The following is a 25,219-nucleotide window of genomic DNA, read 5'->3' on the forward strand; positions in this document are numbered from 1 at the left end:
CCAACCAACCAGCAAACAAACAAACGAAAGAAACATTGACATCAATTCAGCGTCCAAGTTGCCGCCATAGGATTGACCAATTTAAGAGCCGCCGCAGACATCAGGCATATCTTCTGCCGAGTTATAGCTTCGTAGCTTGGTGTGTCGAGTGCTGTGGCGATGCCCACCTGCTGAGTACAGGGCAACGGGACTGCTCACTTTCATCGCACTTCAGCAATGATTGTGCTGTATATGCACACGATACAAGGAGAAGACAGGGCTCAGTTTAATTCATGTAATCTCGTTTCATGTTTGAATATTGCGCCATGTTTTTCAAGTACGATGAAGTACCAGCACCACCAATTTAAGCTGGCTCCTTGCTGTTCAATTTCATGCTAACACGGAGAAAAATTTGCAGGTTTGACGTATTCATTCGTAAGCAGATAGATTGACGAGATGACCCCTTGCAGCATCTATTCATTAATTGAAAACTCACGATGGGGTTTTCCGGGAGCGCTTCAAGTGACAGTACCTTCCAGGATGAGGACAGGACAGCTGCTAGAAGAGTGGGGCGGGTGGAAGAATGGATGCTATGAGCGTCGCCTTTGTAACAGTGTGATATACCGTGTGCGCAGCAGGCGTGACGTTTGGAAAAAGAACCTTTTTCCCTTCCCTTCTTAGAATGGCCTTTGCCTACTGCAAATAAGTTGATATAACTACAGAAGTAATAATTAGGCCACTTCTCTGTCCCTTATGGCAGAATGTCGTTATTTTCCCAACTATTAAGTTTTTTTTTCCTTTCTTCCAAGTTTTTCGCCACCAATACTCTGACCGTCTCTCACTTATTTCTATCACGGGTGTGTTAAGGTTTCTATTGTTGTTATACGAAACCTTCAATAGGCTCGTGCCCAAACGTACGCCAGGGTGTGAACCTCCACATTCATGCTCCGTTCTTTCCTTCTCTTTGCCATAGCATAGGCGCACTGCTCTCTACTGAACTCGCTTTGCAACTACACGTTTTAAGGCAACCTGATATCCCTTCAAACACTACAGCGCTTCCCCTTGAAACTTTTAGGTTCATCGAAGCCCCCACCCTCCACCCCCAATATCTCTCTCTCCGTTGGCGGAGTCCAAATGACTACACGCTTCACAATGGGCAACAGAAAAAAAAAAAGAAGTGATGACTTGGTTCTCATAATAACCTGCCCTTGGTAGCTGGCTTTTCTGAGATACAAAAATGGGGAGCAAAGAATAATTGCAAATCGACAACCTCGGCCGCCATTATCGTCAAAAAAAAGAAAGCGGGGCCATAACTCAGTAAACGTCTGGGGCAGACACACTCTTACTCTTATGGGATTGGATGTAGATGGCAGCACCTTGCCCCACCCCCTTCCCCCGCCCTCGTGCGCCCGCTTATGGATAACACAAATGTTAGGTACGGTGCTTGTGCCGTAACGGGGAGCGAAATTCCGGGTATGGCGAACGAGTCGCTGAGGGGCTCCTTGCCTGCGGAAAGCTGTTCCAGCCCGGGCATTGTGAATTCGCCATGTATTGCCCAACGGAGTCATCATGCCACCACGACGCCGTAGGCTGTTTCGCGAGAGGACGACAAGTGTTTACGCGGCGGTGACATCTTCCTTGGGAGGGTTAGCGGTGGCAGCCGCGAATCTCCCCGATAATTGAACGAGCAGTGCGGCGGACGCTTTTTAGCTTGGTGTTGGTAGCCCTTTTGATGTATGCTGCCGTGATTCTCCTCGCTCAGCGGCACACACACGACGACGAACAGCCACGTTCATTGACACGTGGCAGTGCAGTGACATCGCGTCAATACTGGACGTTCACGTGGGCCGTGCATGCTCGTCACCCCCACCGGTTGTGTGTGGTCTGTGATTGGACAGTTTAATTTGGTGTCCTATCCAGGGATCTTGGGAAACGGGACTGTTTAAAATCGACCCTCTCGGGCTGCTTGGTGTGCCTTTTCGCTGCAGTGCCTTTTCGTTGCAGTGTTGTTCGAGACAGTGCTTTTGATGCTGATGCCTTCTCGATCTAGAGATTTCGATGAGATTGTCGCGATGTAGGACGATGATTTTCGTCCTACATCGTCCTACAAACCCAACCATCGGAGTAAAGATCTGCGTTCTTTCGTTCATTGATATCTTTCAGCGGTATTGTCTTGTCGTGCGGAAGGGTGAACGCATGGCCGGATGGAAACTTTTGTCGTTAAGTTGGTATAGAAAGATCTACACATTTAAAATAGCGAAGACACTAAGCTGTGAATGAAGAAAGCCACAAAACTTGGGTTCCAAACAGATCGCTATTAAAGATTGAACCTGTCCGAGAATAAAGCGTGCCTTCCATTCACTCTTAGGAGAGTTCCGCGCCGGAGGCGACGGCGCTGATTGCGTCAATTGACGCTAAGCATCCGTTAAGGCAATGCAAAACATCCATCAGCGCTGCCTCCGCTTTGCCACGCGCCGAATCGACCTTGCTTCGCTGTCTGTCCGCACCTGCACGACGCGCGGCGTCTTTGTGTCGCCGCTTCGGTCATTCGGCGAGGCGCGCGCGCGGCCGCATTCGCGCCAGCTCGAAGGAACGAGGTCACGCTGTGGCGACAGGTGGCCGTTCCGCCGCGTCGACCGGTAATGATGATGGCATGGCGTGAGACGGCCGTCTGACACGCGAAGCTGCGCGCGGCGGCACGCGTCGACCACTCGGTTGCCGAAAGCAAGCGTTGTTCCGGGGAAGGAGGATCGGCTAGGAAGTGGACACGAGGCCGCCGCCGATCGCGCGGCGCTTCCTTCCGCCATCGACGACACGCAGCCTGGCGCATTGCGTAAAGGTCGGCCGACGGAAGTGGATGCACTCTTCCGATATACCTCATCCATGGGCTAGTTATTGAGCCATGGTTTTTGAAGAAGCAGCGCACAGAAGGACACAAACACGCTCACATAAAAGACGCAAGCACAGGTGCTGTGTTTGCGTCGTTGATGTGCGCTTGTTTTGTCTCCTCTGTGCGCTTCTTCTTCTTCTTCTTCTTCTTCTTATTCAAAAAAAGGAAAGTTTATCTGTATTTGTTTAGGTTCCTTCTTGCAGTTTTTATTTTCTTTGACCAAATCTTAGTGTGCATTCAAGAATTCTTGCGCTTTCGCAAATATGAGTAATTTATCATTCAATGCAGCGTTGTAGAGTTTATGCGCACGTAAGTGCCATAGAATAAGCAAAGATAACGAATACCGCACAATCACACGCACGCGATTTCTGTTTGCGCACACTCCACTAACGAAAAAGAAAAGATTGACAACGCGCTAGTCGGTTAAACATGATCAGTGTTCCTTGCGCAAAACTTCGCACTACCAGGGTCTCTCCACCGCCCCTGGCGCGGCTTAGGCCCACGCCTCAATTCGCTGGTTAAATAAAGTTTGCTCACACAAAACGCGGTTTTTACGTCTGCCTTCTTTTTACTTGCTTCTTATTTTTATTATGTTTCGTGTAAAGTTTGCGCAAGAAAGGTTGTTCGCGGTAAAGAAGGCAAGAATGATTCCTAGCTTCAAGTTGTCCAGGTTTACTGTATCGCGCATGAATACTAGCCGACATGATCTTTCCTACGCTTTCCTCGATCAACGCTTGTGCTCGGTACACATTTCTGTCAGTATAATGCGATGTGACAAGCCTAAAGGTAAGCATGCGCACCACGTCAAGTCTTACCGACGCGCAGCGTTACACAAATGTGCGCAACACCGATGAGGAGAATCGTGCGAGATGAGATATGTCTTTTGTTTTTAGATTGCAGTTAGAGAACGTACCAAATGCCCTCAGAATGATTGTATCGTGCGAGTGTTCAAGGACCTGATGTACCACGGACAGCCATATATGTTGCCTTTAACACCGTGCTCACACGATGGACCGAATCACCACCGTAGCCCACGGCTTGCGTATCCACACATCACCCAATCCTGTGGCGCTCCTCCGAACCACGCTAGGCGGTGCAAAGCCAATCATGCTTCTGACCTTTGGAGAAAAACTCCCAAGCGTCACTATGCCGCGTGAGTTATCGCCTGTCGAGTGAACGCAACGTACGGAGCGATTACAATGACATCTCCAGTCAGGTGACTGATTCGTCAGCGGTGAATACACCTTCAAGGGGCTATACGAACGCCTCTTGATAGTAATCGTACGATACCACAATACAGCCATGTCACGCAAGTAAACTGGACACGACTGAAAGCAACGCCGGCATGAAATTATCGCCCTGGTGCATGATACACGTGGCTGCGAATACTCGACATGCTGACGCGAAAGACGCGTGCTCGATCCTTGCCGCGGTGGTAGCATTTCGACAGCGACGAAATGCCAGGGGTCTGCGTAATTTGCGATGCCAGAGCACCTCGAGAAATGCAGGTCTTGGAAATCTCCGGAGACCTCCACTACGAAGTGCCTCGTAATCGCACCATGGTTGTAGTAATACATTATTATGAATTAATGGTACATCAACCCTCCATTCACGTCTTTCCCTTTATTTGGAGTTAGTACTCCTATTGGTGTTACAAGACGTGCAAACGCAACGCCAGAATGTAGAGCGCTTTGCAGTGTACAACGTCACACGACCCAGGTCGCCATAGCGTGACGCAAGACGCCGCTCGTCGCGGCGGCTGTACAGCCACGCGAGTGACACGCAAGACAACTACGCCGACTGCATGGAGCGCAGGCATTTCGCGATCGGAGCTCGCGGCAGGCGTGATCGCGTCATGCAAAACAACCTCCACGCCGCAACGTACGCGTGTTAGGAGCGTAAACTGGACGTCGCCCCGCGCGCAACTTGGCGCGGACGTCGCGCCAACCCGGCCACCGCGACCTCGAGATAAAGAAGAAGGATAATCGGTAAAAGAGAGAAAGAAGAGAAACGCATGTGCGCCGGCCAACCATGCAAGTCCGGCCGAGGCGACGCCGCGCAAACACGAAATGCAGGAAGCGGCGCCGCGGGGGTCGCCTCTACGCAGCCAACGCGCGATGAGTGTGTCGGCAGGGAGGCGAGGGGTGTCGTCATGCAGACTGCATATTCCGCGCGCGCCTCGCACTACTGCTGATGCGGAGACAGCTTTTTATGCGCTCGAGCATCGGCACCGAGCGGCTGGCTCCCTTCGAGTGCACCCGAAATTTGGTATGCAGCGACTACGACTTGCTACTTTTCCAACGCGTGCGCGCGCGCTATCGCGAAGTTTCTCCGAAACGGGCGTCTTCCCACCTCAGCTGACGGGCACCCGCTTCTAACACGAACAAGAGAGAATGAACGATAGCACAAACACTGACCACTAATCATTACCGATGCGGTTGACGTTTAAATGCTGCCCTCTCCCTCTCAAGTTACCCTCCACGATGAGCTTGTATACGTGCTGTAGGCCTGCTGCTAATCACGACAGTTGCACAACGCGGAACAGTAAATGAGATGAAACGCGAGAAACTGCGCGAACGCGCTGTTACACCTCTCCGTTCCGCTCTAACCCCCTCTCTCCCATTCCTCGTGATTCATCCACCTCACTGGACGTTTGGGGCTGCTTACGCGCTGCTTACACAGGTGGGTGAACCTGAGTGGCAGAATGTTTGTACTTTTCTAACGCTTGGGACCCCTCCCCTCCAGCGTAATGTCAAAAAGAAAGGCTGAATATTTTGAAGTTCTGCACGGAAGAACCATCACTTTCGAAATCAAGCTGGTGGCGAGAACCCACACGTCTGATAGTCGTAGCATATATGCGTCCGCATTAGAGGGGCCCTGCAACACTTTTAGCACAGCTTTATTTAGAACCGGAACGCGTGTAGCGCTGATTACTGGGATGAACGCAACAAGAATGCTTCAAATTGGTGCACGGAGAGTGAAGTTGTGAGTCCTCAAATTTCGAAACTCTGTAGGCCCACGTGCTCAGATTTGGGCGCACGTTAAAGAACCCCAGGTGGTCGAAATTTCCGGAGCCCTTCACTACGGCGTCTCCCATATGGTGGTTTTGGGACGTTAAACCCCACATATAAATCAAAGTTCAAAACTCGAGCAGACGAAGATGAGAAACGTTCTCTTTCACATTGCACTCGCCTGCTGACGTCAAAGAGAGACAGAAAGAGAGAGAGAGAGAGGTGAATAGTCAAAGACCGCTTCCTATCATTACGCGCTCTCGTAACGACCTTCCGGAAATTGTGGCTTTCACACAACCTCGCTACCGCTCTTTTCGACGGCCTCGTTAGCATGGTTACTGCGAACCACGTGCTTGGGGTAGCAGATGCTCCATGGTCACACTGTGTATTGGCAGCTGAAGGGCACTGGTAGAGTGACGGTGGAAAGGAAGTTAAATCAAACACCGCCCGAGTTTCACGCCTCGCTGCATGCCAGCCGAACGTGTGAACCACAAACCTCGAATCCGCTATACAGCAGCGCTGTATGCGAGAGACGTCATTTAGCAGACGACAATTTCCAGCGTCCTGTTTGTACTGGTAATAAGAGAGCAGACAACAGAAAATCAAACAATAAGAGACACTTGCGAGACGCTACGTGTCTAGTGGGTGCGCATCTGTTCTCCAGGCGGTTGTGCTGCATCGATTCTGCACCAACTCGACGAGGGTTACGGTAATTTTCGCATCGCCTTCGGTGTCCAGTGGAATCCTGGCAGCGAAAGTAGCCTTGTGCGAGTACGGTCAGATGATGTAAGCTCACGCACGTTTCCCGAGCCGTCCAGCCGCGTTCTGCGGCAGCGCCAGCTGTAAATTACGCATGCAAGGATGGAACGTCACCGTGTCGTCTGCTTGCGCACGCGGGCTGATGGCATTGCACCGTCGGCCTCTGTGGTGCCGCCGTGGCGTGCACTCGTGTCGTGGGCGGCCCAGTCGAACATGCGGCACCACACGCGTGGTGCCCAGACGAACGTACGGCACGGCACGACTGCATAGAAAACGGCACTGGTGCCGCCAGCCGAAGATGCCATAATGTGAGTGAGTGAGAATTTATTAGAAGGCAGAGCTAGAGGTCGGCCTGAGCTAGTTCGCTCTAGCCTGCTACTCTACACAGGGGATAAGAGAAAGGGGAAAGAAAGAGGGATGAAGGGTAATCAAAAGATGCCATAAGATACACACATACACTTTGGGCAGGGTCACTTCTCGGCTAGCATGGAAGTCGCGTTCTACAGAGACGGCAGCGCCCACCGTCTGCCGCATTTGTGGGTGCTATTCTGGACATTGTCGAATTCCGCTATGTCAGATTCTGCCATGTTGTCAGTGTCACACCTGTCCCGTTAATTAGGGAGGCGATCGCCGGGCTAATTCCAAGGGCCGAAGTATCGGCCCCCCGAACCGCACCACGAAAGCGTGGACAATTTAGAAGTGGTCCCTTTTTGGCGCACCAGCGGACGCCGGCTGTGGCCCAAAGAACAAGTCAGAGCCGAGAGTTGATAAACAAACAAATTATATTCTCAAAATTGGCAGATCGAAAACAATACACAAAAATGCACACTCCACAATAGTTGCATACAATATGTCACCAATCAAACCAATTGTCACACATGTCCCGTTTATTAGGGAGGCGATCGCCGGGCTAATTCCAAGAGCCGAAGTATCGGCCCCCCGAACCGCACCACGAAAGCGTGGACAATTTAGAAGTGGTCCTTATTGGTGCGCCAGCGGACGCCGGCTGTGGCCCAAAGAACAAGACAGAGTCGAGAGTTGATAAACAAACAAATTATATTCTCAATAATGGCAGATCGAAAATAATACACAAAAATGCACACTCCACAATAGTTACATACAATACGTCACAATCAGACAACGTACTACACAGTACAATCAGCCACACTCAAAACAACTGACACAGACAACAATACGCACTACAATGCAGTCGCATGCATTGAACAACCAAGACACTTAAGGACTAAAGAGATAGAAAACCTATTCAGTCCAAAGTCCTTGGAACAAAAGTCTGAATAATACTCTTCCGAGAATCACTCACTCAACGTCCAGCGTTGTTGTCGTTCCGTAGTTCTCGAAGTTTCTCTTCCAGGAAACCTCGCGTCCTCAAATGGCCACTCTCCAAGCTTCAAACTTCTTCGCCGGAAATCCGTCGGCTTCACACACGCAGCTGTTGCCCGCGTCTTCGCTCGATAGCGGTAAACCCACGCTCTTGCCTGTAGCTCGAGCCGTCCCTACGGGCCAAAAACTTCGCCGACTACACGGCGGACTCTCTACGCACTCTGGCGCTCACTTCCGTCTCCTCCTGATTTCTCGTCTCGGCTGCTCGGTTAAATACCTTGCACGCGACTTTCCAGATGTTTCTCGTCATTTCGTCGGCGCGATACGCAGCCAAGGCTGGGGAGAGGCACGAGACGGTTCGACTGCCCTCTCCGGAGGATGATTCACTCGGTTTGACCCCGCCTCCTTCGTTCTAGAAAAATCGCGGCCTTGCTGGGCCGCCGATGTGGGGTGAGGAGGATCATCTGCGAAGCCGTGCTTCTGCGGGGAGAGCGCGCGCCCGGGAGCCCTGGATGTTTGCTTTCTTTTTTTTTTCTTTTTACCTCGCGGCGTTTCTGCCGCCCGTTGTCGCAAGGATTTGGCGGCGCGCTCTTTTTTTAGCGCTCGTTCTGTGACACTGCCCCCCACTTTAAGAATATTATCTCATAATATTCAAAACCACACAAACGAGCGCGAACAGTCACCACACATTCTCACAGATTGTAACACAATCCGTCGCTCATGACACTTCACATTCACAATATATCACTCAATACAATCGTACATTGTAGTTCAATTCCACAACACATGAAATATAGCCACAGGTACATGCCTACAACACTCCACCACAAATTCCCAACTATACAAATGTACAAAGTTCATTCATTGCAACAATTGTACAATACATCACATCACATCACCGACACTTGTGACACAGGATAACACAACATTAACACATCATATGCCACTCAGCACTGCCCAACACATTCTGATTTGACTTCTCCACTTATCCTGAGTACTTCGAGCAGCGCTTGCGCCCCTTTTTGCGGTGCTCGCTCGATCTCTTCTTGTGTTTCCACGTTCCTTTTCGGCGAGCCCCTTCCAACGACGGTATCTGAGGCGGCGTCTCAGCCATCGTTGTCACTTCCGACACCGTTAACGCGTCATTACCTTCGACGGGTCCTGTCTGTTTATTTACCCGCTTGATCATGCCTCTACATTTTGCCCGGCTGGCCGACTCCGTCTCCTTTAGACTGTCGGTCGGTTGAGGTCGTGCCGACGTAAGTCCGGTTGCTCGGCCCGCGAACTTATTCGACACGATCGTCTTCTCCTTCGCTGTCTCTTGCGCCGCAGCTTCACCTTGTGCTCTAGTGAGATCCGTCACGGGATGCTTCTCCACTGTATCTCGCGGCCGCTGTGTTGGCGAGGGCTCTAACTTCGGGTCTTCTCCCAAACATTCTGGATCACTTGGCCCTCGCGCCCCGTCGATGTTTCCGATGACAAGGTCATACAGGGGGGTCGTCATGCATAACGCAGTAACCTTCCCGCTGAAGTACGGGGTTTCAACCTCAATTTCTGCTTCGGGAAGCATCCGGACCGTACGGTCAATTAGGCAAACCGGTTTCGTTCTGCCTGTCAACTCTCTTTCCCGTACCAAATTTCTCCTCACGATAACCGTGGAGCTACCGGTGTCTCTTAGAACCGTGATCTTCTTGCCTGCAATCTTTCCAGGAAGCGTTGGCATTCCCTTCGTAACACCGGTTGGCTGTTTTGACTTTACAGCCCCCACAATAGGAATTTTCTCCCCATTCTTCAACTCTACGAATCCATCAGTGACGGCATTATTATCCGTTTTCGGTGCTGCTTGCACACAGGATACCTGGTGAGTTTGACTCACTCGGTTCCGACATGCATCTGCTTTGTGCCCAGTCTGACCACACTTAAAACATTTCACTACCGTAGGGCTCGTAAAGATCGTTCGACAGTTTTTCGCGCGATGACCCACTCGGTTACACAGAAAACATCGCTGCATGCTCTCTGGTGCACGCTTCTTTTCTTCGGGAGCCAATATCTTCGAATCATCGGGACACTCCTTCTTTACCTTGGCCAAATTAGTGCCACCTTGCGCTTCCAAGAATTGATCAGCCAATTCAAGCATTCCTTCAAGCGACTCAGCCTTCCTCTCTTTTAAGTACAGCGACAGGCTTGGGTGGCAACTAGTAAGAAATTGTTCTCTAATTAGCAGCTCCCTAAGCTCATCGTACTCCTGCGCTGTCCCTGAAAGTTCAATCCATCTGTCGAAATAATGGCAAAGTCGGGCGGCATACTGCGTAGCCGTCTCACCATCAGCTGGCTTTCCTGTCCGAAATCTGTCCCGGAATCCTTCCACTGTAAATCTAAAACGCTTCAGCAAAGCAGCTTTCTCCTTGGCATAGTTGGCTGCATCGGTCGGCGTCAGCCTACCGTACACACTGAGCGCTTCACCACTCAAGCAGGTACTTAAAGCAGTTGCCCATTGATGTTCCGGCCAATTCTGGCTCTTCGCAATCGTCTCAAATCGGTGAAGGTACGCGTCAAGGTCGTCCTTCCTTTCATCAAACGCTACGAGCAGCTTGCTTGGGTTCGAGCGGAATCCATGGTCTTCCCGTTCGCTGCTTTCAACTCTAGCTCGGACGGGAGTTTCAGTTCGCTGTTGCAAACGGAGCCGCTCGAGTTCAATTTCGTGCTGCCGCTGCGGTTCCCTTTCAGCCATCTCCGCTTCTTTTTCTTCTCTCGCCCTTTCGGCTGCCAACTTTTCTCTCTCCAGCTCCAACTTCAATTGCTGCTCTCTTTCTTCTTTCAGCTGTCGCTCCTTTGCCTCTCTTTCTTCTTTCGCCCTTTCAGCTGCCAACCTCTCTCGCTCCAACTCAGCTGCTTTTTCTTCCTTGGCTCTCTCAGCTGCCAACCTCTCTCTCTCCAACTCAGCTGCTTTTTCTTCCTTGGCCCTCTCAGCTGCCAACCTCTCTTTCTCCAACTCAGCTGCTTTTTCTTCCTTGGCCCTCTCAGCTGCCAACCTATCTCTCTCCACCGCCTCTTTATCCTTCTGGCTTACCCACTTCCGTAGTTCGGCGCCAGAAAGACCCATCTTCTCACCAAGAGATACTAACTTTTCGAGATACATGGTGTCTCGCAACTCGCAAATAAAACCTTGCCGCGTGCAAAAAGTATCTGCCTAAATCAGTCTATCGGAACACTCCCCTGCACTCGTTAACGAGAACACTGCACAGCACACAAAATCGTTCCGATAGCACTATCAACAACTCGAGGCTCTTTCTCACTACTTTGGACACACTGTGCACCAAAAGGTCCTGTATCGCGGACGCCAGATTAATTGTCAAACATGTCCCGTTTATTAGGGAGGCGATCACCGGGCTAATTCCAAGAGCCGAAGTATCGGCCCCCCGAACCGCACCACGAAAGCGTGGACAATTTAGAAGTGGTCCTTATTGGTGCGCCAGCGGACGCCGGCTGTGGCCCAAAGAACAAGACAGAGTCGAGAGTTGATAAACAAACAAATTATATTCTCAATAATGGCAGATCGAAAATAATACACAAAAATGCACACTCCACAATAGATACATACAATACGTCACCAATCAGACAACGTACTACACAGTACAATCAGCCACACTCAAAACAACTGACACAGACAACAATACGCACTACAATGCAGTCGCATGCATTGAACAACCAAGACACTTAAGGACTAAAGAGATAGAAAACCTATTCAGTCCAAAGTCCTTGGAACAAAAGTCTGAATGATACTCTTCCGAGAATCACTCACTCAAAGTCCAGCGTTGTTGTCGTTCCGTAGTTCTCGAAGTTTCTCTTCCAGGAAACCTCGCGTCCTCAAATGGCCACTCTCCAAGCTTCAAACTTCTTCGCCGGAAATCCGTCGGCTTCACACAGGCAGCTGTTGCCCGCGTCTTCGCTCGATAGCGGTAAACCCACGCTCTTGCCTGTAGCTCGAGCCGTCCCTACGGACCAAAAACTTCGCCGACTACACGGCGGACTCTCTACGCACTCTGGCGCTCACTTCCGTCTCCTCCTGATTTCTCGTCTCGGCTGCTCGGTTAAATACCTTGCGCGCGACTTTCCAGATGTTTCTCGTCATTTCGTCGGCGCGATACGCAGCGAAGGCTGGGGAGAGGCACGAGACGGTTCGACTGCCCTCTCCGGAGGATGATTCACTCGGTCTGACCCCGCCTCCTTCGTTCTAGAAAAATCGCGGCCTTGCTGGGCCGCCGATGTGGGGTGACGAGGATCGTCTGCGAAGCCGTGCTTCTGCAGGGAGAGCGCGCGCCCGGGAGCCCTGGATGTTTGCTTTCTTTTTTTTCTTTTTACCTCGCGGCGTTTCTGCCGCCCGTTGTCGCAAGGATTTGGCGGCGCGCTCTTTTTTTAGCGCTCGTTCTGTGACACCAATCAATCAACGTACTACACAATACAATCAGCCACACTTGAAACAACGGACACGGACAACAATACGCACTACAATGCAGTCGCATGCATTGAACAACCAAGACACTTAAAGGCTAAAGAGATAGAAAACCTATTCAGTCCAAAGTTCTTGGAACCAAAGTCTAGGTGATACTTCACTTTCACTTCACTTCACTTTATTTCCTTAAAGACCCCACAGGGGGGTGTTACATAAGGGGCACTTCCGACAATCACTCACTCAAAGTCCAGCGTTGTTGTCGTTCCGCAGCCCTCAAAGTTTCTCTTCCAGTAAACCTCCCGTCTTCAATTGGCCACTCTTCAAGCATCAAACTTCTTCACCCGAACACGTCGGCTTCACACACGCAGCTGCTGCCCCGCGTCTTCGCTCGATAGCGGTAAACACACACTCTTGCCGGTAGCTCGAGTCGTCACCCCTCAAGTGGAAATCCTCTTCACCTCCGGCCTCGTCCCTACGGACCAAAAACTTCGCCGACTACACGGCGGAATCCCTACGCGCTCTGGCGCTCACTTCCGTCTCCTCCTCCTTTCTCGTCTCGGCGGCTCGATTAAATACCTTCCGCGCCACCTTCCAGAAAGTTCTCCTCATTTCGTCGGCGCGATGCGCAGCGAAAGCTGGGGAGAGGTGCGTGCGAGACGGTTCGACTGCCCTCCGCGTCGGATGACTCATCTCGGCGTGGACACGCCTCCTTCGTTCTAGAAAAATCGCGGGCTTGCTCGGCGGCTGTTGTGGGGTGAGGAGGTTCGTCGATGAAGCCACGCTTCTGCGGGGAGAGCGCGCGCCCGGGGAGCCTTGGCCGTTTGTTTTCTTTTTATTCCCCTTTTTTTTCTTTTGACTTCGCGGCGTTTCTTCCGCGCGTTACCGCAAGAATTTGCGGCGCGCCTATTTTTAGCGCTCGTTCTGTGACACTGCCCCCCACTTTAAGAATATTATCTCATAATATTCAAAACCACACAAACGAGCGCGAACAGTCACCACACATTCTCACAGACTGTAACACAATCCGTCGCTCATGACACTTCACATTCACAATATATCACTCAATACGATTGGACATTGTAATTCAATTACACAACACGTGAAAACACAACCACAAGCGCATGAGTACAACACTCCACCACATATTCCCAACAATACAAATGTACAAAATTCTCTCATTACAACAATGGTACAATACTATACATCACATCACAGCACAACACTTCGACACTTGTGACACAGGATAACACAACATTAACACAACGTATGGCACTCAGCACTGCCCAACACATTCTGATTTGACTTCAGCACTTATCCTGAGTACTTCGAGCAGCGCTTGCGCCCCCTTTTGCGGTGCTCGCTCGATCTCTTCTTGTGTTTCCACGTTCCTTTTCGGCGAGCCCTTCCCAACGACGATATCTGAGGCGTCGTCTCAGCCATCGTTGTCTCTTCCGACACCGTTAACGCGTCATTACATTCGACGGGTCCTGTCTGTTTATTTACCCGCTTGATCATGTCTCTACATTTTGCCCGGCTGGCCAACTCCGTCTCCTTTACACTGTCGGTCGGTTGCGGTCGTGCCGACGTAAGTCCGGTTGCTCGGCCCGTGAACTTATTCGACACGATCGTCTTCTCCTTCGCTGTCTCTTGCGCCGCGCTTCACCTTGGGCTCTAGTGAGATCCGTCACGGGATGTTCCTCCACTGTATCTCGCGGCCGCTGTGTTGGCGAGGGCTCTATCTTCGGGTCTTCTCCCAAACATTCTGGATCACTTGGCCCTCGCGCCCCGTCGATGTTTCCAATGACAAGGTCATACAGGGGGGTCGTCATGCATAAAGCAGTAACCTTCCCGCTGAAGTACGGGGTTTCAACCTCAATTTCTGCTTCGGGAAGCATCCGGACCGTACGGTCAATTAGGCAAACCGGTTTCGTTCTGCCTGTCAACTCTCTTTCCCGTACCAAATTTCTCCGCACGATAACAGTGGAACTGCCGGTATCTCTTAACACCGTAATTTTTTTTGCCCGCAACTTTTCCAGGCAGCGTTGGCATTCCTTTCGTAACACCTGTTGGCTGTTTTGACATTACAGCACCCACAATAGGAATTTTCTCCCCATTCTTCAACTCTACGAATCCATCAGTGACGGCATTATTATCAGATTTCGGTGCTGCTTGCACACAGGATACCTGGTGAGTTTGACTCACTCCGTTTCGACAAGCGTCTGCTTTGTGCCCAGTCTGACCACACTTAAAACATTTTACAACCGTAGGGCTCGTAAAGATCGTTCGACAGTTTTTCGCGCGATGACCCACTCGGTTGCACAGAAAACATCGCGGAATGCTCTCTGGTGCACGCTTCTTTTCTTCGGGAGCCAATTTCTTCGAATCGTCGGGGCAATCCTTCTTGACCTTGGCCAAATTAGTTCCACCTTGCGCTTCCAAGAATTGATCAGCCAATTCAAGCATTCCTTCAAGTGACTCGGCCTTCCTCTCTTTCAAATACAGGGACAGACTTGGGTGGCAACTAGTAAGAAATTGTTTTTTAATTAGGAGCTCTCTAAGCTCATCGTACTCCTGCGCTGTCCCGGAAAGTTCAATCCATCTGTCGAAATAATGACAAAGTCGGGCGGCATACTGCGTAGCCGTCTCACCATCAGCTGGCTTTCCTGTCCGAAATCTGTCCCGGAATCCTTCTACAGTAAATCTAAATCGCTTCAGCAAAGCAGCTTTCACCTTTGCATAGTTGGCGGCATCGGTCGGCGTCAGCCTACCGTACACACTGAGCGCTTCACCACTCAAGCAAGTACTCAAAGCAGTTGCCCATTGATGTTCCGGCCAATTCTGGCTCTTCGCAATCGTCTCAAATCGGTGAAGGTACGCGTCAAGGTCGTCCTTCCTTTCATCAAACGCCACGAGCAACTTACTTGGGTTCAAGCGGAAGCCATGATCCTCCCGTTCGCTGCTTTCAACTCTAGGTTGGACGGGAGTTTCAGTTCGCTGTTGCAAACGGAGCCGCTCGAGTTCCATCTCGTGCTGCCGCTGCCGTTCCCTTTCAGCCATCTCCGCTTCTCTTTATTCTTTCAGCTGTCGCTCCCTCGCTTCTCTTTCTTCCTTCAGCTGTCGCTCCCTCGCTTCTCTTTCTTCTCTCGCCGTTTCGGCTGCCAACTTCTCTCTCTCCAGCTCCAACTTCAATTGCTGCTCTCTTTCTTCCTTCGCCCTCTCTGCCGCCAACCTCTCTCTTTCCAGCTCGGCTGCTTTTTCTTCTTTGGCTCTCTCTTTTTCTTCTTTCCTTCTGGGTGACCCACTTCCGTAGTTCGGCGCCAGAAAGACCCATCTTTTCACCAAGAGCAACTAACTTTTCGAGATCCATTGTGTCTCGCAACTCGCAACTAAAACCTTGCCGCGTGCAAAAAGTATCTGCCTAAATCAGTCTATCGGAACACTCTCCTGCACTCGTTAACGAGAACACTAAACAACACACAAAATCGTTCCGATAGCGCTATCAACAACTCGAGGCTCTTTCTCACTACTTTGGACACACTGTGCACCAAAAGGTCCTGTTTCGCGGACGCCAGATTAATTGTCACACCTGTCCCGTTAATTAGGGAGGCGATCGCCGGGCTAATTCCAAGGGCCGAAGTATCGGCCCCCCGAACCGCACCACGAAAGCGTGGACAATTTAGAAGTGGTCCCTTTTTGGCGCACCAGCGGACGCCGGCTGTGGCCCAAAGAACAAGTCAGAGCCGAGAGTTGATAAACAAAAAATATATTCTCAAAATTGGCAGATCGAAAACAATACACAAAAATGCACACTCCACAATAGTTGCATACAATATGTCACCAATCAAACCAATCAATCAACGTACTACACAATACAATCAGCCACACTTGAAACAACGGACACGGACAACAATACGCACTACAATGCAGTCGCATGCATTGAACAACCAAGACACTTAAAGGCTAAAGAGATAGAAAACCTATTCAGTCCAAAGTTCTTGGAACCAAAGTCTAGGTGATACTCTTCCGAGAATCACTCACTCAAAGTCCAGTGTTGTTGTCGTTCCGCAGCCCTCGAAGTTTCTCTTCCAGGAAACCTCCCGTCTTCAATTGGCCACTCTTCAAGCTTCAAACTTCTTCACCCGAACAGGTCGGCTTCACACACGTAGCTGCTGCCCCGCGTCTTCGCTCGATAGCGGTAAACACACACTCTTGCGGGTAGCTCGAGTCGTCACCCCTCAGGTGGAAATCCTCTTCACCTCCGGCCTCGTCCCTACGGACCAAAAACTTCGCCGACTACACGGCGGAATCCCTACGCGCTCTGGCGCTCACTTCCGTCTCCTCCTCCTTTCTCGTCTCGGCGGCTCGATTAAATACCTTCCGCGCCACCTTCCAGAAAGTTCTCCTCATTTCGTCGGCGCGATGCGCAGCGAAAGCTGGGGAGAGGTGCGAGACGGTTCGACTGCCCTCCGCGTCGGATGACTCATCTCGGCGTGGACACGCCTCCTTCGTTCTAGAAAAATCGCGGGCTTGCTCGGCCGCCGTTGTGGGGTGAGGAGGTTCGTCGATGAAGCCACGCTTCTGCGGGGGAGAGCGCGCGCCCGGGGAGCCTTGGCCGTTTGTTTTCTTTTTCTTCCCCTTTTTTTTCTTTTGACTTCGCGGCGTTTCTTCCGCGCGTTACCGCAAGAATTTGCGGCGCGCCTATTTTTAGCGCTCGTTCTGTGACAGTCAGATTACAACATTTATTGATGCTAATTGGCCAAGTGAGCTGCTACGACCTCTCTGATTGTCTTAAAACACCACCATGACGAAATTTGACCACATGGCGGAATTAGACAGTGTCCAGAATAGCACTCTTTGGATCGCTAAAAACGCGGCATGCGTTTCCACTTTCAGGTGCCGGTGTACCATAGCCTCGTTCACAGGCTAAGTGTTGTGTTCGTTGTTCTGAAGTTAGATCATTACGAAGCAGGAATTATTTCTTTCTGAGAAAGTCTGTAAAGAGGAGTCGGAACTTTCAACCACCAGTAGCCTTATGCATATCTCAGACGCTATGATTCCATAAGATAGTGAAATATAAACGTACTGCTAACGCAGATAATCCCTTTAGCAGTGGACCCGTCTGTACCTTTTAAGTATGATTTGCATACATGGATACACAAGGACATAGGGAAAAGAGACAGAGAGCAAGCTGCAACTGCCACCTGGAGGGGCACAATTCCTGCTTACTTTTTCGAGAGGAGGGAAGAGAGATAGGAGGAGAGAAAGAGGAAACAGGAGAGTCAAGTAAGGAAAAAAAAGTGTACCTGCCCGGTAGAGTAGCATGGTGACCTGTCAGTCATTTTTGCCTGCACCGAGAAGAAAACGGGTTACTCAAGACAGCCCCACGTGCAAAGCACGCATATCTCGTTGACCTAAGATAAGAAGTAAAGCGAAGCTGTGATAACTTGCTGTAAGGTAGGAAGGAGTTAACTCAGCGACCAAAAGGCTTCAGCTCTGATTACCACAAACAAATCGATTCAAGGCACAGCAGATTCGCCGAACCGTCGCATAATGCTCTTCTTATCCACCCTCCGCCCCTCCTTTTCATTCAGTTCGGCAGCGGCAATCTCCTTCCCTGACATGCGTGGCGGTCTTGGGAGCAAACGAGAAAAATACGCAACAATCGATGCCCATTCGGCTGGCATGACCAAACTTGAAGTGGGCGTCCCGCGGACCCGACGTCCCGTCCCTGCAGTGCTGCCTCCCCACTCAACCGCTCGAGCATCGACTGAAGAAAAAAAAAATAAAAAGGCCGGAAGCAGAAGGGGTGGCGGTATCATCTATCGCGGCCGACCTTCACGTAGATCGCCGCGGCCAGCCGCGCGGTACAGCGGGGGGACGAGATCGATCGCCACTAACAGGTCTCTGCCAGACCCAACCGAGCAACGCGCACGCCCATGCTGCCGACGGGCTCGCTCGCTCGAACGCTGTCCCATCGACCCTCCGACATCGAGATGCGAGGATGGAAGCACCGCCATGGAGCGGCTGGCTTCTGGTTTTCGAGTGTGTTCTCCAAGGGTTGTTTTCAGTCCTGTTCGTGTAACAAGTCAACTAAGTCATGCTACTAAGTCAACGATAATGTCTGCTAATATCTGCTGGGGTTTTACGTCCTACACCAACGGTATAATGATAATCTAAGGGACACTGACGGCTAACAAAATTTCATACACCTGGGATTCTATAACGTGTATCTAAATCTAAGTACTCGGGCCTTTAGCATTTCGATAATTTTTGAACGAACCGAAGTGACATGCTTACCGACACGTGCTGGCCCAGCGGCTAATGTGCTCGGCTGCTGACCCGCAGGTCGTGGGATCGAATCCCGGCTGCGGCAGCTACATTTCCGATGGAGGCGAAAATGCTGTAGGCCCTTGGGCTCAGATTTGGGTGCACGTCAAAGAACCCCAGGTGGTCGAAATTTCGGAACTTTCCATAATGGCGTCTCTCATAATCATATGGTGGTTTCGAGACGTTAAACCACACGTATTAATCAATCAATCAATAAGAAAACGATAAAATAACACTAAATATTCTTCTATGATCACAAAATATTTCAGGAAAAAGTGTATACAACTCGAATTATTCGCCAACTTCTCCGTGAATGAGCCGAGGTCGCTGTCCTGAGAGCATCAGCGTGTTATCGTCGTCCTCCGGTGTCAGGATCCGAATTCAAGGGGCCATTCAAGGGCTTGGTCTTCTTTGCTAGACACTCCGCACCAACCAACAATAGTACCAATGAACCAATAATACCTTGACATTATTGTCTGTTAGTTCTAAATGATAGTCTCATACATAAGTGCGGTGTCCCTCTGGTCAGGCAGCTTGGATAATGATATGTCTCGCGTCGTTATTGGCTGAAATATCCTTTTACGAAAATTTTTAGGTTAAGAATTTATTGTGAACACCGACCCGGGAGTACAACTTTTTGAGTGGTACATGATAATTTATTTCATGACAAATTTTTTATGTTTCATGATTTCAAATACTGTATGACAGGAAAGATGCAGCACCCCCCCCCCCCCCTTATTGTATATACTGTGTGAAATATCTGTATTCCGCCTAATTTTGCCTTACATGACACGCATCTCATGATTATGATGTTTCCACCAGTGACATACCTTTGTCATTCATTCACGTACCATAATACCAAATTTTGTATATGTGACGCTAGCGAAACGGCCGTGAGCGAATCATGCGCGTGGCATGTAGCCGCGTAGTTACATGACATGCATGTCATGCATAATTTTCACGTTTACACCAGTCACATACCCTCGTCATCCATTCATGTACTGTAATACCAAATTTGATATATGTGACGATAGCGAAATGGCCGCGAGCGCATCATGAGTGTGACGCGTATTCATGTTGTTACGTGACACGCATGTCATGATTTTCATATTAGGGTCTGTCGCTTGTGTTTTCCATGCAATCATGCCATACCATACCAGTTTTGCAACATGCCATGTGAACGAAACAACCGCAAGAGCCGCAGGACCATGAAATGTAAATAATGACATTCATGTTCTACATGTCAAGATTTTCATGTTATGGCTATTCAAATGTGTTCTTCATGCAGTCATGCTATGCTATTTCAAGTTTGTTATCGATAACATTATCGAAACATCCAGGAGAGCTAAAATTCGTAGGCGGCTAGATAGATAGATAGATAGATAGATAGATAGATAGATAGATAGATAGATATGCTCAAAGTTGCCGAAGTTCACTAAGAAATGCTTCGCAATCAAAAAGCATTGTGGCATGTTGCGTGTGTTCCTTATGGCAGCCATACAAATCCATTATTTGCTGAGTTTTATGTTCTCTCGTTCCCAGTGGCTTAATCATCAGCACTGCGCACTGCAACATTCTTCGAGATGGCAGAATTAACCACAAAGTTTTCCGCCTCATCATATGCATTGGATGCAACGCTTTCTTTGATAAGGGGCACGGAGCATTTGGTGACAACGTTGGCACGGTGCCCAGCGTCAGCTCTGGTCTCCCGCGTGGTATGCAATCTTCACCGTTTGTAACGTGCACGTGTGTGTCTCTGACAACACACGATGGCTCCAAGTGCAGCTCACATACTGAGCTGCTAGGTATCGTTCGAGGTCTTATCCTTGCTATGCAAATTTCGCTCCCAAAATTTTCCCCGTGTTTCGTCCGAACAACGATAAGTGGCGGCTGCTCAACTTTCGCCCCCTGATAACCTGTTTTCCACCCTGGCACGAAGCAGCACCATTAACACCGATGACTTGACACCGCTTCCGTGTAGCATGGCCAATGGCCAGCAAAGAAGTCGCAACGAAATAATTCGTTAAGCTGGTACGAACACACGGAACAGTCCCTGCACACCAGCCAAGAAGGCAGAGTGGCAGAGCTACACTGGTCATGCCCCCAGCCAATGCAGGAGCAGTGCCGCTCCGCGGATCGTGTTGCGTGGCGTCTGAACACACTACCCCGTTTGACAGTATACACTATAATAGCGTTAAAGAACTCGTTTCACAGAAATTCCGGCTACGGTGTCATGTAGTTGGTTTTGAGCGAAAAGTCATGATCTTATGCGTGACCGAGAAATCGAGAACTATGCAAATGCAATAAATAAAAAAAAATCCTAGGTCAGCGTGAGGATTAAATCCAGGTCGTTTGCGTGGCAAACGAGTGTTCTATCACATGGCTACGCGCCTGCTTGTGAATGCCGGGAAAATAAGTTCCTCTGCTTGGAAATGCATTGAAAGTAACACATGCTTTACAAACAGACGTGTTCTGAATACACGCATCACAATACAAGATGAAATATTGTGCATGGTAGAAGCGCCCATTGCCATTGGGCGTCAGAACATGTGGTTATCATAATGAGTGCGTGGTTTAAAGCCGGTAACCCACTACAAGGGACACACGTGCGCCCGTAAGGCCACGTAGTGGGTGCATGGCAAGTTTGAAAGGGTTTTATAGTGTTAATGTTCCTACGCACTGTAGGAACATAAATATGTTGAGGCTTCAAGAGAAAAACATAAATAAATGCCTCGGCCTGGCAATATGGGAACACAGAATATCGCTGACACCTTGAACTCTTATAGGCGAAGCTTCAAGGTCTGTGTTTTTTTTTTCAAAAATTGGGTGGCATTGTCACGCCTCATGGCTGACCTTTCAGTCAACGTACTTTTACTGGAACTGGAAGCTGCATACGACGAGCGAGAAGAGCGTTCTGTGCGGCGAAAGAGCCTGCTCCTAGACAGACAAAAAAAAAAAAAGCCTACTGAAAAATTGTCTCGCAGATTAGACAAATCATTGACATTTGTTGTCAGGTGGCTCTATAGAGGCCGGCGGTGCAAGAAGCTCGCGCTGTATGTGGTCGGTTGAGCTGATGGATCTCGCTTGTTTTTTCGACCATCGAGCGGCCGTGTGCTTCCGAGTGCGAGTCTCCGGACCTGGACGTCTCGGATAGTTCCCTTCAGTGCCGAATCGTGAAGAGCTCTACTTATAGCTCGTTGGCATGGATCGGGCCCGCATTTTGCTTCGTCCTGCTGCATTTTCCCTCGTTCCCGCGCTGAAAAATACCTTCAACATGACCCGCAGCAAACTATATCGCGAACCTAGGGGCATGTGAAGTAAGATATCTCAAAACAGTACACTGCCCCGAAAAAGCCGTCCTGAGGTGCATAAAAAAACATTGGAGGTCCTTAAAATTCGCATTTAACAGTTGAACGCAATAGCGATATGCTGTCCCTAGTACTTACTTCAACCGCCCGAGAAGTTTAAATTGTGAATTATTATAACGTAATCAACAAAGTTGAAAGTGGCCTTTGTCAGTGAAGCTTTCGCATATGGCTGCATTCTGTGTAATGTGTTGCATGCTTCAGACAGTGGTCGATTATGCACGCGAAATGATTCCGAACTTGCTATGCACCCACTACATGATTTTAAGGGAATGCAGGCAGTAACGTGTGTGCTATGAATGAGGGGCCGGCTTTAAAGGATAAAGTCGGTATGATGTATCAAAACGGCTTCAGAACGTGAGACTATAGTCACACGTTCTGACGCCAAATTGCTTGTACCACGCTATATTACTGCGATATCAACTGTAATATTGCGAAGTATGTATACAGGTGGCGTGTGTTTGTAAAGTATGAACGGTATTTCCGCACATTTCCAAACACAGGAAGTTATTTTTAATTGTACATCTAAGCAGACGCGTGGACGTGTGGGCTTGAGTGGGACTCACGCTTCGACCCGCAATTTTTTATTGTTTATTTTATTCGAATCTTTCTCGATTTCTTGGTCACGCACAAGATGATATTTCGCTTCCAAGCAAGGACTCCCACGGCCACGACAGAAATTCTGCCAAACAAGCTATTTAACGCTTTCGCGTTGTTAGCATTATGTTTACACTGCATTTGGGAGCTGCGGCGTAGTTCTGAGCATTATTTGAAATGGTGGATATGAAAGAACCAGAGTGTAAGCTATATGATTAGTTATAAATAAAAAAAAACTTATCTTTTGTTCAGACTCGTGTGCCTCTCTTCTTTGCCTAACTTTGCATTGACGCCACAGTAGCGCCGCCATCGCACAACCAATAATCGCAACGATGCGAAACTGAACTCAACGAACGTCGTGTGCTGACATCATGGCATATCTGCACATACCGATACAGTGCACGAGCGACAAAGGCTCCACTGCCGCTTCAACTCTTCACCGGTATTAACAGCCCAGCAATATTAATAGCCACCCCTATAATCGCGTCGGCAGTGAGGCCGACGCGAGCATAGAAAAGACTGCGCTTGGGCGCTCGAACTCACGATGCGCTGCGTCTCACGTGCGTCGGACACTTTAATCCTTCCGGCGGTGAATGGGGAGGGGACTTCTCCATCCTGGCAACAGCTCGAGGCGATAGCTGCAGACCCGGCGGCCCTGAGAAGTTGAAGCTGCCCCCTCTCGCGCGAGTAGCGGCGGATGCGACGCGTGGCTCGCTCATCCGACGATGCCTGGCCAACGGCCGTTATGGATGGGCTTCCAGAGCCCGCTGTGAGCGGGAGCAGCACTCGCGGTGCGTGGAGTAGCAGCAGCCGCGATTTCACTGTCGCTTGTTCCACGTTCGCTGTTGCACGTTCCCGAAACATCATTCAAGATCGGTTATAGCGCGAAAATTCGAGAAGAAAGAAGTGTATGTATGTATGCATGCATGTATGTATGTATGTATGTATGTATGTATGTATGTATGTATGTATGTATGTATGTATGTATGTATGTATGTATGTATGTATGTATGTATGTATGTATGTATGTATGTATGTATGTATGTATGTATGTGTCTGCGCAACCCAGAGCACTTACATATGGGAATACACGTACGTAAATTAAAACCTGCCAGGAGTCCCTAGACCTCGCACTCATACCCCAAAGATAAAATGCTGGCAACTCTTCCGAGAAGGACCCAGTACAGTGAGTAGCGCGCCACGCGAAATGAAATTGAAAGGTGCATCTTGAACGTCGAGCATTGCGTGAGTTGAAAAAAATACATCACAGTTATCCGTGTTAGTTCTGACAGGTGACAAGATATATAAAAAAGAAATGTTTTGCAGTGAGAAAAAAAGAATATGGCCTGCGCAGGGATCGAACCTACGACCTTCGCGTTATTAGCACGACGCTCTAACCGACTGAGCTAGCAGGCCAACACGGCGGACAAGTGATACTACAGCTACACTGATAGCCGGCTAAGCTAAAACCACGAGCATTTATTGCGTTTCGTCGTCAGGTGTGAAGTCTCTAGAGTGGGTTGCAAAGCGAAGCCAGCTACGCGTGTGCGTGTCACTGAAGTCGCAGATAAGATGGCGTTTTTCGCACACTTATCGGAACACTACGGCTTGCGTGATGCCCCGCCGTGGTTGTCTAGTGACTAAGGTACTCGGCTGCTGACCCGCAGGTCGCGGTATCGAATCGCAGGCTGCGGCGGCTGCATTTCCGATGTAGGCGGAAGTGTTGTAGGCCCGTGTGCTCAGGTTGGGGCGCCCGTTAAAGAACGCCAGATGGTCGAAATTTCCGGAGCCCTCCACTACGGCGTCTCTCGTAATCAAATGGTGGTTTTGGGACGTTAAACCCCACCTATCAATCAACCAACAGCTTGCGTCACGTATCACTCGTGGTAAATAACAAGCGGATGAACTCGAAAAGAAACAACGTGCTCATTTCTTATGGCTGGTGAACAGATTTTTCATTCTGTGAACGAATTTTTCATTCTTTCCGAGTTCAGCCCTCAAACAACGTCTCGAGCCTATATATTACCTACAGTCAATATATAGAAGGAGGTTCTCTTCTTTTTTTTTCGAAGAATGCAAAAGTTTTCCCTAATTAAGTTATCTGATTCTCCCCTTCATCTCAGTTTAGATGCAACGCTTAGGAGTCTTATTCAAGGAGAATTCGATTACCCTCAGTATGGTGCTCGACTTCATTGCCACCGGAAAAAGCAAGCAAGCAAGCAAGCAAGCAAGCAAGCAAGCAAGCAAGCAAGCAAGCAAGCAAGGAAGCAAGCAAGCAAACAAACAAACAAACAAACAAACAAACAAACAAACAAACAAACAAACAAACAAACAAACAAACAAACAAACAAACAAACATACACTGAACAAAGAAACAAAGAAACAAACAATCAACCAATCGAATAAATAAACAAAAATAAGAAAGCAGCAAAGCTTGCACCATGAGTGTTTCACCGGTTCTGAATTCGGGTATGCTGCGGTAACGTATAGCATTCAC

General features: G+C 49.5%; 1 non-coding gene across 1 annotated transcript; it reads right to left on the reverse strand.

Annotated features, from left to right (window-relative positions):
* Positions 1 to 24,064: 24,064 nt before the first annotated feature.
* Positions 24,065 to 24,138, reverse strand: TRNAI-AAU (transfer RNA isoleucine (anticodon AAU)). Its single transcript has one exon. It is a non-coding gene; the product is annotated as a tRNA-Ile (tRNA).
* Positions 24,139 to 25,219: the final 1,081 nt, after the last annotated feature.

The sequence above is a fragment of the Rhipicephalus microplus genome, chromosome 1 (assembly GCF_043290135.1).
Source record: "Rhipicephalus microplus isolate Deutch F79 chromosome 1, USDA_Rmic, whole genome shotgun sequence".
NCBI classification, from domain to species: domain Eukaryota; kingdom Metazoa; phylum Arthropoda; class Arachnida; order Ixodida; family Ixodidae; genus Rhipicephalus; species Rhipicephalus microplus.